The sequence below is a fragment of the Mustela putorius genome, unplaced genomic scaffold (assembly GCF_011764305.1).
Source record: "Mustela putorius furo isolate JIRA1106 unplaced genomic scaffold, ASM1176430v1.1 tig00003962_pilon_pilon_pilon, whole genome shotgun sequence".
In the NCBI taxonomy this organism is placed as follows: Eukaryota; Metazoa; Chordata; class Mammalia; order Carnivora; family Mustelidae; genus Mustela; species Mustela putorius.
In genome coordinates, this window is record NW_025422106.1 from 19868562 (window position 1) to 19879906 (window position 11345).

Sequence of the window (11345 nt, forward strand, 5' to 3'; positions counted from 1 at the left end):
CCTTGAGGTTCTTCCGGCAGTCCTGCGTCAGGACCTTTGCAGGTGCTGCTCTCTCCACCCGGAACATGATTCCCCCAGATGTCTAACATGACTTCCCCTTCTGTCACTTCTGTCAGGTCTCTGCCTACCCGTCACCTTATTATTAAGGCCTTCCCCCCCCACCCCCACCCCCACCCCGCAAAATGAAATAGTATACTTCCTCTTCCTCTTTCTCATTCCTCTCTAGCCCTGACTGGTTTGATTGTTCCTTGTCTGACTCCCCAACGAGGACAGAAGTCCCCCGAGGTCAGAGGTCATTGCTTTCCCCATGGCTGTATCTTCCCAATCTATGAATAAGTAAATGAATGAGTGGCTACTGGGACTAGTATGACGATGGGCAGAGCCACAGTGGTCTACGTGCCAAGATTTTAGGGAAAACCCCCTCTATGCTCTCATTCCCTTTACCACTGATTTAACTTACAGCAGGGCCCATTTCTAGAAGCACGGTTCAGTACCCAGGAACACCACCACCCTCCCTCCCTCCCTCTTCCCCATTCCACTCTTTATCAGAAGATTGGCTTACTCATCCCAGAACCTCATCCCTAAGCACTCCCCTTCGGACCTCTCCTCCCATTGTCTGGATCACAGACGTAGTAAAGGCGAGTCTAAGTAGGGTTAGGAGTATGAGCAGGACAGGTAGCCAGCAAATGTAAGAATCTGGGGTGCAGTTGGGGGGATGTCTATAAACACTCCCTGTTTGATCCTTGAAATCCCACTGTGATCTCTTTCCTCAGACTAGTTTATTCTAGCAAGAATGAACTTCCTTTCGGCCAATCAAATTGGCCAATTTGAGCTTTTCAAAATGTGGCTCTAACCTGTGTGCCTACACCCCCACCCCTGCGGCCATCCTATCCCAGGTCCAGGTCCCCAGCATGTAGGCCCCCAAGGCAGTCACAGCCCCCTCCAGAATCATCCACCTTCGCCAGCTCCCTTTACTCCAGACTGGAAGTTTCTTTCTTTCTTTTTTTAATTAATTAATTTATTTGATAGAGATCACAAGTAGGCAGAGAGGCAGGCAGAGAGAGAAAGGAAGGGAAGCAGGCTCCCTGCTGAGCAGAGAGCCCAATGCGGGGCTGGATCCCAGGACCCCAGGATCATGATCTGAGCCGAAGGCAGAGGCTTTACCCCACTGAGCCACCCAGGTGCCCCCAGACTGGAAGCTGGCAACCTTGGCAATAGGCAATGGCAATAGGCTAGGAGAGCCTCTGGCAGAGGGCTGGGAGCCCCGAACCCAGAGGGTGACCTTCCTCTGATAATTCATCTTTCTTCCAGTTCCCTCTGGCTCCCTGGGAAGGACAGTGGTTGGGGGAAAGGGCTTGCTGGGCTGGGTTCAAGAAGGGTCAGAAGTCTGAGAAGGTGTACCCTCTGTCACACCCAGAAAGAATCTAGAAACCTCTGTGGCTTTTTCTCCAGAACTGGTCCTCCTTCATTCCTCACGCCAGGTTAGCAGTGCCCTGGGGACCATCCACTCAGCAAGCAGCTCCCTACTTGCTGGCTTTCTATTCTGCTTCTGTGGCCAGAGTGGGGCCCCCGGGGGCAGCCTCAGCCAGCACCTATACCTCGCGGGCCCCGTCACCCCACCCCATGAAGACTGGAGCCAAGGGTCCCAAACTTACAGGCATCACCTGGAGGTTTCAATTGGGTAGATCTTGGGACACCCTGAAATCTCTGTCCAAAGCACCCCAGATGACCCATCAAGTAGCTGATGAAAACCAAGCTCCAGAGTGTTACGCCCCTTCTGACCTGTGGGGCCTGATTTCCCGAGCATGGAGCACATGCTCTGTGCTTCCTGTGATTGGCTCTGGCTAAAACGCCACTGAGGGTGGGCCTTCGTCCTGGAAAGCCTTTTCCCATCAGCCCCACCACCCCTGAAGGAGTCTGGCATGTCCTCTTCTGCCCCCGCATAGCTCTGCGCATTTCCCACTCGGAACCCGTGCAGACACTCTAGGTTAGACCCAATACCCTTCAAACCTGGTCTTTGCTTGGTTCCCTCCTCTGCTGAAAACACGCCTTCTCCCCTCCCTTGCAGCTCGGGGTTATGGGCAAAGTTCTGGCCAATGTTGGATAAGCTCCAGCCCACGAAGGATTGCTGGAAAGTCTGAGTTTTCCCATCCTGGGGCTGCTGCCTTTCTTCTTCCTACTCGACTGCCATGGCTGGAACCATCTTGAGCCTCAGAGGGAAAGGCCAAGGTAATTAAAGCCCCCCACCCATGTGATAAGGAAGCAGAAGGCTAGCTAAGGATAAAACTCATGCCGACACCCTGCAACTCCCCTGGCCCCCTCACCCCACCGTGGGACACCTGGGACATTCTTCCAGGAAGCTCCCAACTATCTTAATGGTCATTCTGATGAAGTCCCAGAACCTAAGTCAGGTTCGGTGGGGTGAGGAGGTTCGGAACCGACGACTAAAGAAAGAATTCTTAAGACGTCATTGGTGCAAAATGGTGGTTTATTAAAGCACGGGGACAGGACCCGTGGGCAGGAAGAGCTGCTGCTCTGGGTTGTGAAGGTGGGCATGTTATATACCCCATGGTTGGGGGAGGTGGTGAAGGGATGGGAGGTTTCAACAGAGTTCTCACATGTTAGGGAGGGCCTACAAGGTGCGGGGGGGGGGGGGGAAGTCTTTGCCCTTATGGCCTGATCAATGTCGTCTTTAGGTCAGGCATTAACATCAAGATAATTGGGAGATTCTTGGTGGGGCATTATGATCCTGCTGTCATTTACATTCCCTTTTACCCCAGTCTCCTCCAATTTATGGTGGGAGGGGGACATTAGGGCTTCAGGAACCAAGAGTTATTTGCCTCTGGAAATTTGTACTATTGATAAGGTAACCTCCCTGTTTAGGTCTCTAGGACATCTTGTAGAGCAAGGGATATTCCTGTTCTGCAGGATTGCGATCCCTGCAAGTGAACTATTTATCGTTTTATGGCAGTCAGGGGTGCCTGAGGAATGCCACACATATGGAGGGGAGCGGGTGAAGAGGGGGTGCAAGGCGCCAGCTTTTGCTTTGTCCTCAGCCAGCCTCCTGCTCCCTCATCAATTCCTTGCTAGAGGGGAAAACAACCCTGACTTGACTATGGCAAGACCTCCAGTCTCTTCTAGGGCCTCTTCCTTAGCATATGAAAGTTCTTTTGAAAACCTCCTTTCTTCCTTTCCTCCCCCATCCCCACAGTACAAAATCAGTGGCTCCTCACAACCCTGATGCAGCTTTTTCTGCCCACAGGTCCTGTCCCTGTGCTTTCATAAACCACCATTTTGCACCAAAGCTGTCTCGAGAATTCTTTCCTTCGCTATCGGGTCAGGACCTCACTCCACCAAACCTCCCCTATATTCCAAAACCACATCATGTGCACATAAAATAAATAAATAAAAATAAGAAAACAGAGAGGTGAGGTGACTCACCTCAGGTCACTGGGATGGCTTTGACACAATGCAGTCTAAACCACAAGGTTCCTGCTCTGAGTTGTGTGCACTTTCCACAAGATTGCCCTCCCCGACACAAAGCCGGTGGGGAGCTGCACAAGGACAATGTGAGCACATTAATATCTTTCCCAGATGCATTCTGCATCCCCTTTCTCATTCTCTCTCTCTCCCTCTTTTTAAGATTTTATGTTTAAGCATTCTCTGCACCCAGCTTGGGGCTCAAACCCACAACCTTGAGATCAAGAGTCTCACGTTCCACGGACAGAGCGAGTCAGGCGCCCCTGTGTCCTCTTTCTCTTACTCAGAGTGAGGACTGATGAGAAAGTCAGGCTTAGAAGGACAGATCAGAGACTTGGTTACTGTGTAACTGTCACAGTTCCCTGCCATATGCCATGGAAACTGACAATTTTTTTTTTTTAAGATTTTATTTATTTGTCAGAGAGAGGGAGAGAGAGCGAGCACAGGCAGACAGAATGGCAGGCAGAGGCAGAGGGAGAAGTAGGCTCCCTGCTGAGCAAGGAGCCCCATGTGGGACTCGATCCCAGGATGCTGGGATCATGACCTGAGCCGAAGGCAGCTGCTTAACCAACTGAGCCACCCAGGTGTCCCTACGCCATGGAAACTGAACAATTCAATGAGGAGAATATGTTTCCAAAAGTTAGTGGGCACCTCACAGAACCATCAGGAGACCCAAGAACTAGGTTCAAGGCTGCCAGGGATGCAGGCCCAAAGGGATCTTTCCTGTGTGTGCCCCAGGGAGCTCTGCTGCCTTTGCTGAGCCAGGAATCCAGGTCTGCTCTGCCCTTCACCACCAAGAGTGGGCAAGCCCTCGGGTCCCTGCTTATCCAGCCAACAGCAGCTACCCCAAAGTGTGGCATAGGCCCCTCTGCTTGGCCAACCTAGACCACATGCCCTGACCTTTGCTGTTAAGGGGGTGTGAGAAAGGTAAAATCCAGCATGTTCAGTTTCTCCAGTGAGAGGTGGGCACCTCCTCTTAATAAAACTGTAACATCGAGAGTCCTCTAAACATAAGAAAGCGGTTCAAGTGCTGGCTGGCAAGAAAAAGGAGAGAGAGAGAGAGAAACGTCTATCACCTAGTGGAACTGGGGCCCCAGGAGGACAGGATGGCTAGGGTGAGAAGAGCTCTCCGCAGAGACGAGGCAAACAGGTCTAGCCAACAAGTGCGATTTGACTTTGTGGAACACCGTCCCCACTGCCACGGGGCAAGGTTGTCAAAAGCAAGTCACATGCTTGGGGAAACTGCAGACACAGGAAGGGAAATTGAGCAATCTCAAGGAGACATGAAGTCTAAATACGTTCCCAGAGGAAGGGAAGACTCCTTTTTCCCTCCCTTGGTTGTGAGATCATTTATGGGGGCGGGGGGGGGGGGAGGAGGAGGAGGAAGGGAGGCTAATTCACACTAAGTAGCCACTAGCACTGAGGGCCAGGCGGGTCCTGGACTGTTGCTGACACGATCCCCTTTAGTATGGAGAAAGGAACCAACGTGGAATAAGAAAGGGACACAACAATCTCCATAACTTGGCTGGGGGCAGGGTCAGGGAAAGACTGGGTTCCTCCTGCCGTGCTCTCTAGGCCTCTCTCTCTCACTGGAAAGCCTCTCTTGGGAGGAGCAGGTGGGCAGAGTGTGCCTGGTTGGCAAGCTGGAGAGGACAGCTCAAGCCTAGCTCTGCCCCTTCCTGCGCCCCTCGAAGCAAGGCCCAGGGCGTTCAGCACTTTTAATGACCACCAAGATGGGTCTCATTCTGGGTAGGGCATTAGGAAATTGGCCGTGGTCTCGTTCCCCTGAATCCGTACCCTGGATCCTGGACTTCAGCCGCAGTGAAGGGGATGCTGAGATCCACACCTGCTTTACTCCTCTGTGTGTCAGTAGTTCAGAACTCAGACGGAGAAAAGGGGTGTTCCTTATGACGCACCCTCCCAATCCCACCAGTAATTTCTGATAATGTGAACACCGAATTTCTCAAATATTAAAGGATTCACTTTCGAATCATCCTAGGAAGGCCGGCTCTTTTTCACTTGAGGTCCAGGGTTGGATGGCAGAGAACCCATTGTTCGTTTATTCACAGTGACAAAAGTGACAGTCCCTACTCTTGTGGAGCTCACATTTTAGAGGGGGAAAAATAGACAATACACAAATACGCTTCCAAACAGAAGAGACCTCAGTTTTAGGTTTCGTCAGTTTTATGGAATTGAGATTGTAAACAGAGTCACGAAGACTCGCTGATGGTATTGAGAGACGTCTTTAAATTTGTTTTGTTTTAAAGATTTTATTTATTTATTTGTCAGAGAGAGAGAGACAGAGCACAAGCACAGGGAGAGGCAGGCTCCCCACTGGTGTATCCAGGAGCCTGATGTGGGACTCGATCCCAGGACCCTGGGATCATGACCTGAGCTGAAGGCAGACCCTTACCCCACTGAGCCACCCAGGCATCCCTAAATCTGTCTCTCATTACTGGACTGCACTGGCAGCAGAGCACTTCAAATTAACGTTCTAAAGTACAAGTTTCAAATTGCATTCCAAGCAGTACAATTATAGCCCTTTTAAGTGTATCTGTATCAATCTATAGCATTACTATAATTTGGTAAATGGGGACATCAAAAAAAATGCTGCAGTTTTTATCAAGTTAAATGTCAGTTCCCAACCCGCTTCTCCTTGGCTTCTCCACCGTGGAGTCTTGCAGGGGCAGGGGATACTCTCCCTAGACTTTCTTGCAGCAAAGATTGTCAAGTGACACGGCTTTGGCTAATGAAGTAGAAGCTGAAGAATTCTGGAAGCTTCTAGGAAAACGGCTTCCTTGGTAAAGGAGTTAAAGCTGCTAGTGCTACCCCCATTCCCCCTAATTTCCTGACTTGAAGGTGGCCCCGGTGCTTAGAGCCATGGTGTCTGTCTTGGAGGCAGAAGGCAGTACATGTGTCCCAAATCTAGCTTGTCAAAGATGATGGAGGAGAAAGATAGAGGCCCTGCTGAGCGGCTGAACCAGTACCAACATCTGCTTATCTCTAGATTTATTCCAATGCCAGGAAAACAAATTCATTTCTTTATCGATAAATCAGGTGTTTTTTTTGTTTTGTTTTTTTAAGATTTATTTATTTATTTGACAGAGAGTGAGATCATAAGTAGGCAGAGAGGCAGGCAGAGAGAGGGGGAAACAGGCTACCTGCTGAGCCAAGAGCCCAGTGCGGGGCTCGTTCCCAGGACTCTGGGATCATGACCCGAGCCAAAGGCAGAGGCTTTAACCCACTGAGTCACCCAGGCGCCCCAATAAGTCAGCTGACTGCCTGCATTTGCAGCCTAAAGTATGTCTGTCCAATGCTCTTTATTTTGACACTTCTCTATTAAAAAAATTTTTTTAATATTTATTTACTTAAGTCATCTCTACACCCAACGTGCGGCACAAACTCATGACCCTGAGATCAAGAGTCACATGCTCCTCCCAGCTAAGCCAGCAAGGCGCCCCAACCCTTCTTTATTTTTGAATGTAGTAGGCCTATCAAAAAGTAGGAATGGCTTAGGTCTCTCTCACACCCTCAGAGTCCCTGCTGTGGGTACGTACCTTGGTTGCACAGGACTTTTCCATGGTCCAGGATGTCCCCTGTTCCCGAGTAGTGGGAGGTTTCCTGATTCCACTGCAAATGACCACATGGACTACTTCTCTGCCTCCCTCCAGGTGGTTCCATCTCTTAGATCCAAGCCCTGTTCCTGATTCTACCCCTTCTTCCTGGGGGAGTCTCCCCAAATACGCCCTGGTTCACCACTTTCCTCCATCTGTTCCTTTAGGCCCATTCAGAACCCTGTATGTGAGACCTCCGTGTCACTGGACCATGGGTTTCCGGGGGCCTCCACAAAATGGCGGACTGGCACCCAAGAGGGGACAGTGTTGGGCAAAGTAATTACAGAAAATATTCGCACATTCTAGTTGGCAATTTATATATATCGCTTTGTTGCTCTTATTAAAATTTTCTTTTAGAAATGGTTACTTTTGGGGGGAACAATTGTACAGAAAATGGAATAAACATAAAAGGTTACATTTGAATGATTTTGAGCACTCAGTGTCCCATGTGTGGGTCTCCACATCATTCATTTTATTGAAAATTATTTTTATGCCTTTTCTGGAGACTGGGTGAGTATAGCTAACATCTAGACGTATGTCTTGTGAATGCTATCCTATTTTGGGGTTTTCCTACCTAGGAGTACTTAATATAAGGGAAATTATATGACTATATTTACAGATAATTTCTCAATCAAGAAATAGTCTTTTTTTTAAAGTTTTATTTACTTTAGTAATTTCTTTACCCAACATGAAACTTGAACTAATGACCCTGAGATCAAGAGTCACCCGCTCCTTCAACTGAGCCAGCCAGGTGCCTCAAGAAATATTCTTAATGATAAAATAAAGTATATTTAGTGGTGCCTGGGTGGCTCAGTCCGTTAAACGTCTGCCTTCAGCTCAGGTCATGATCCTGGGGTCCTGAGATGGAGTCCCTCATCAGGCTCCCTGCTCAGTGGGGAACCTGCTTCTTCCTCCCCTCCTGCCTGTCCCCACCTCTCCTGTGCTCTCTCTCTCTCTGCTTTCCTTCTCTCTCTCAGATAAACAAACAAACACTCACCTAGACAGGTCATTCCTAGATATCAGATAATCCTGACAAGATTACAGTTGCCATATAAACTTATTTGAATTTAATGTTCAATTGTTGATCCTTTAGGGTGGTATTGGTCTCCCTCAGGGTTCCCCCAAATCCCTGGGATCTGCCTCCTTTCTCCAGGCATGCTCTCTTTCTGACCACTTATCAGAGCTCTGACCACTTATCAGAGCCCACAGTGGCAGTGGCTCGGTTTAAACTGGTAATCTATGTCCTGATTCTTGGCCACGGCATGTTTTGTTGAGGCTGTGCTGTTTGAAGAAAATAGATCTGCTTCCTGCCAAACAGGGAAGATTGGTTACAAGAGATTTTCATATCTTCTTACAGAGACACAACTCAACCGTTAACAAGAAAATGAACAAACAAACAAAACTTAGGACAAAGAGAACAGGAGAGAAGACAGATAAGAGAGTTCAAGGTGTTTGGGGAAGGCAGAGGAGTGACAACCAATCAAGCAGGACAGTAGCAGCTGAAGAAATTGCAAAGGGGGCTATTGGTGAGAATCCGGTGGTTCCCATTCTTGTCAGCTCCCCCAAAGCCCATAGCCAGGTCGGTACATCTCAGGTAGTATGTTAGGGGTTTTTGTCTGTGAAACCAAAAAACCCCAGAGAAATGCCCTTTCTATGTGAATGCCTGAAGCCTGGCAAGAAAAACCAGCTCCTTCCCCATCTGGCTAAGGAGGCACCTTCAGTGAAAGGCCTCTCCCTACTCATAGTCTCCAGTGATCCTGTTAACACTTGATTTTTTTTTTTTTTAAAGATTTTATTTATTTGAGAGGAAGAGTGAGCATGAGCAGGAGAGCCAGAGGGAGAAGCAAACTCCCTGCTGAGCAGGGAGCCTGATGTGGGGCTCGATTCCAGGACCCTGAGATCATGACCTGAGCCGAAGGCAGAGGCTTAACCCACTGAGCCACCCAGGCGCCCCCACTTGAGACTTTTTTTTTTTTTTTTGAGTCTTAAATATAAGCAGGGAACTGTCGATACTGGCAACTACCAGACACCTCAAGTGTAAAGGAGGAAAAGACCAAACAAATGAAAAGAAATAGAAAACAGGGACTCTGACAAAATAGACAATATAAAAAAAGGAAAACAATCTTTAAAATTAATTCCTATCTCAGCTAGCTAAAGGATCTTGCCTTCAGACGATGGGACTAGGGAGCTCCAAAAGAAGAACAGCCAGGAAATAAATGAAAAGTTCTTAGAAATTAAACTGATTAAGGGAGAAATAAAGTAGTCCTCAATTGCAAGTAGAACCAAGAAAATCTTCCAGAAAGTAGAACAGAAAGAAATAGCTAAAAAAAAAAAAAGCAAAAAGCCAAGACATTTAAAGAGCCAATCCAAATATCCCAAAGCTTCCTCGGTCCCCTGAAGCGCTCTGCAGGAACCCAGTCATCAGCTTGGGGGATGGGGACCCATGGAGCTTTCTAGCCCTTCTGAAAATGGGGACCATTCAGAGCAGGAGCGGCTTGTGCCTGGCAGTGGTAGGGAGGGGGTCCACAGCCCCAGAAGCCCTAGGAGCCAGTTTGAATTACAGACATCATTTTAAAAAAGGCCTCATTAAAAATTTTTTTTAAATTTTATTTATTTATTTATTTGTTTTTTATTTATTTGAGAGAGAAAGAGAGAGAGTACAGAGGGAGAGTGAGAGGGAGAAGCAGGCTCCCCGCTGAGGAGAGAGCCATGTGGGACTCGATCCTAGGACCCTGAGATCATGACCTGAGCTGAAGATAAAGGTTTAACCAGTTGAGCCACCCAGGCACCCTCATTTAAAAATTATTATTCATATATTGTCAACTCATTTTTTTCCACATGGGTGTCACATTAAATATTCAAAAGGTGCAAAGTGAAAAGTCTCCTGCCTAGCCCCATCCCCTAGCTGTCCAGTTCCCCTAACTGGATCCTCTTTTCCTTAGTTTCTAGTAACATTTTCCTCTAAGTTCAGAGTCCCTCCAAATGCCATCAGGCTTATACAAATACCCCGTTCAAGCCACCTTAGGCTTTTGTGAAGACTCAGAGTCTTTCCTGCTCCCACTGCCCTGTTCCAAAGCCACTCCCACATTTTTAGGTATTTGTGGACAGGGAGCCTGGGTGGCTCAGTCAGTTAAGCGTCTGCCTTTGGCGCAGGTCATGATACTAGGGTCCTGGGATCGAGTCCCACATCAAGCTCCTTGTTCAGCAGGGAGTCTGATTTTCCCTCTGCCTGCTGCTCCCCCTGCTTGTGCTCTCTTTCTCTCTGACAAATAAGTGAATAAAATCTTAAAAAAAAATAAAGATATTTGTGAACAGCAGTACCCTCCCAAAATCTATATTAGTCATCAATTGCTGCACAACAAATTAACCCAAAACTTAGCAGCTTAAGAAAACAATGAGTATTTATTAGCTCCCATACTTCCAGAGGGTCAGGAATTTAGGCATAACCTAACTTGGTGGTTCTGTCTCTGGGTCTGTCACAAGGCTGCAGTGAAACGTCAGCTGTGGCTACCGTCATCTGCAAGCCAGACCTGGCACTGGACGGTCCACTTCCAAGATGGCTCCCTCCCAGGGCTGCTGGTGGGAGGCCTGATTCTTGCCACCCAGACCTCTCCATAGGGCTGCTTGAGCATGCTCATGACATGTCAGTAAATCAGCCAAAAGAAATGGTCCACAATGGCTTAATGCTCTGGCCCTGGGGGTCACACACCATCACGTCTGTGATAGCCTACTGGTGGGACTGACAAGTCAGCCCAACGCGGCTCACACAGCGGGTGACTACCAGGAGGACAGACTCCGGGACGTCTTGGAGCCTGACGACCATACCTATGCCAGAAGCAAACAATGCCACTAGTCTCTTAGACTACTTCATAGAAATATTTTATTTAGACATAAGCAATTATAAATACCTGTATTTTTTTTGCCTCCCTCTTTTGGACAAAAGGTAGCATGCCATACCCACTGTTCCGCACCTTGTTTTTTTCACTTAACAATACATCTTGGTGATCATCCCATATCAATATTTAATGCATGCCTAGTTCTTTTTAGCATCTGCATACCATCCCACTGTATGAATGAGGCGTAATTAATTTAACCAGTCCACTATTGTGGGATACACAGGCTACTGAGAATCTTTTTTGTTGTTGTTTTTTTTTAAGACTAGAATCTGACTCAGGCACTTCCTGCAACTTCAGGCCAAGTTACTGAAGCTCTTTGAACTTGTATTTCTTCATTTGTAAAACAGGAATAATG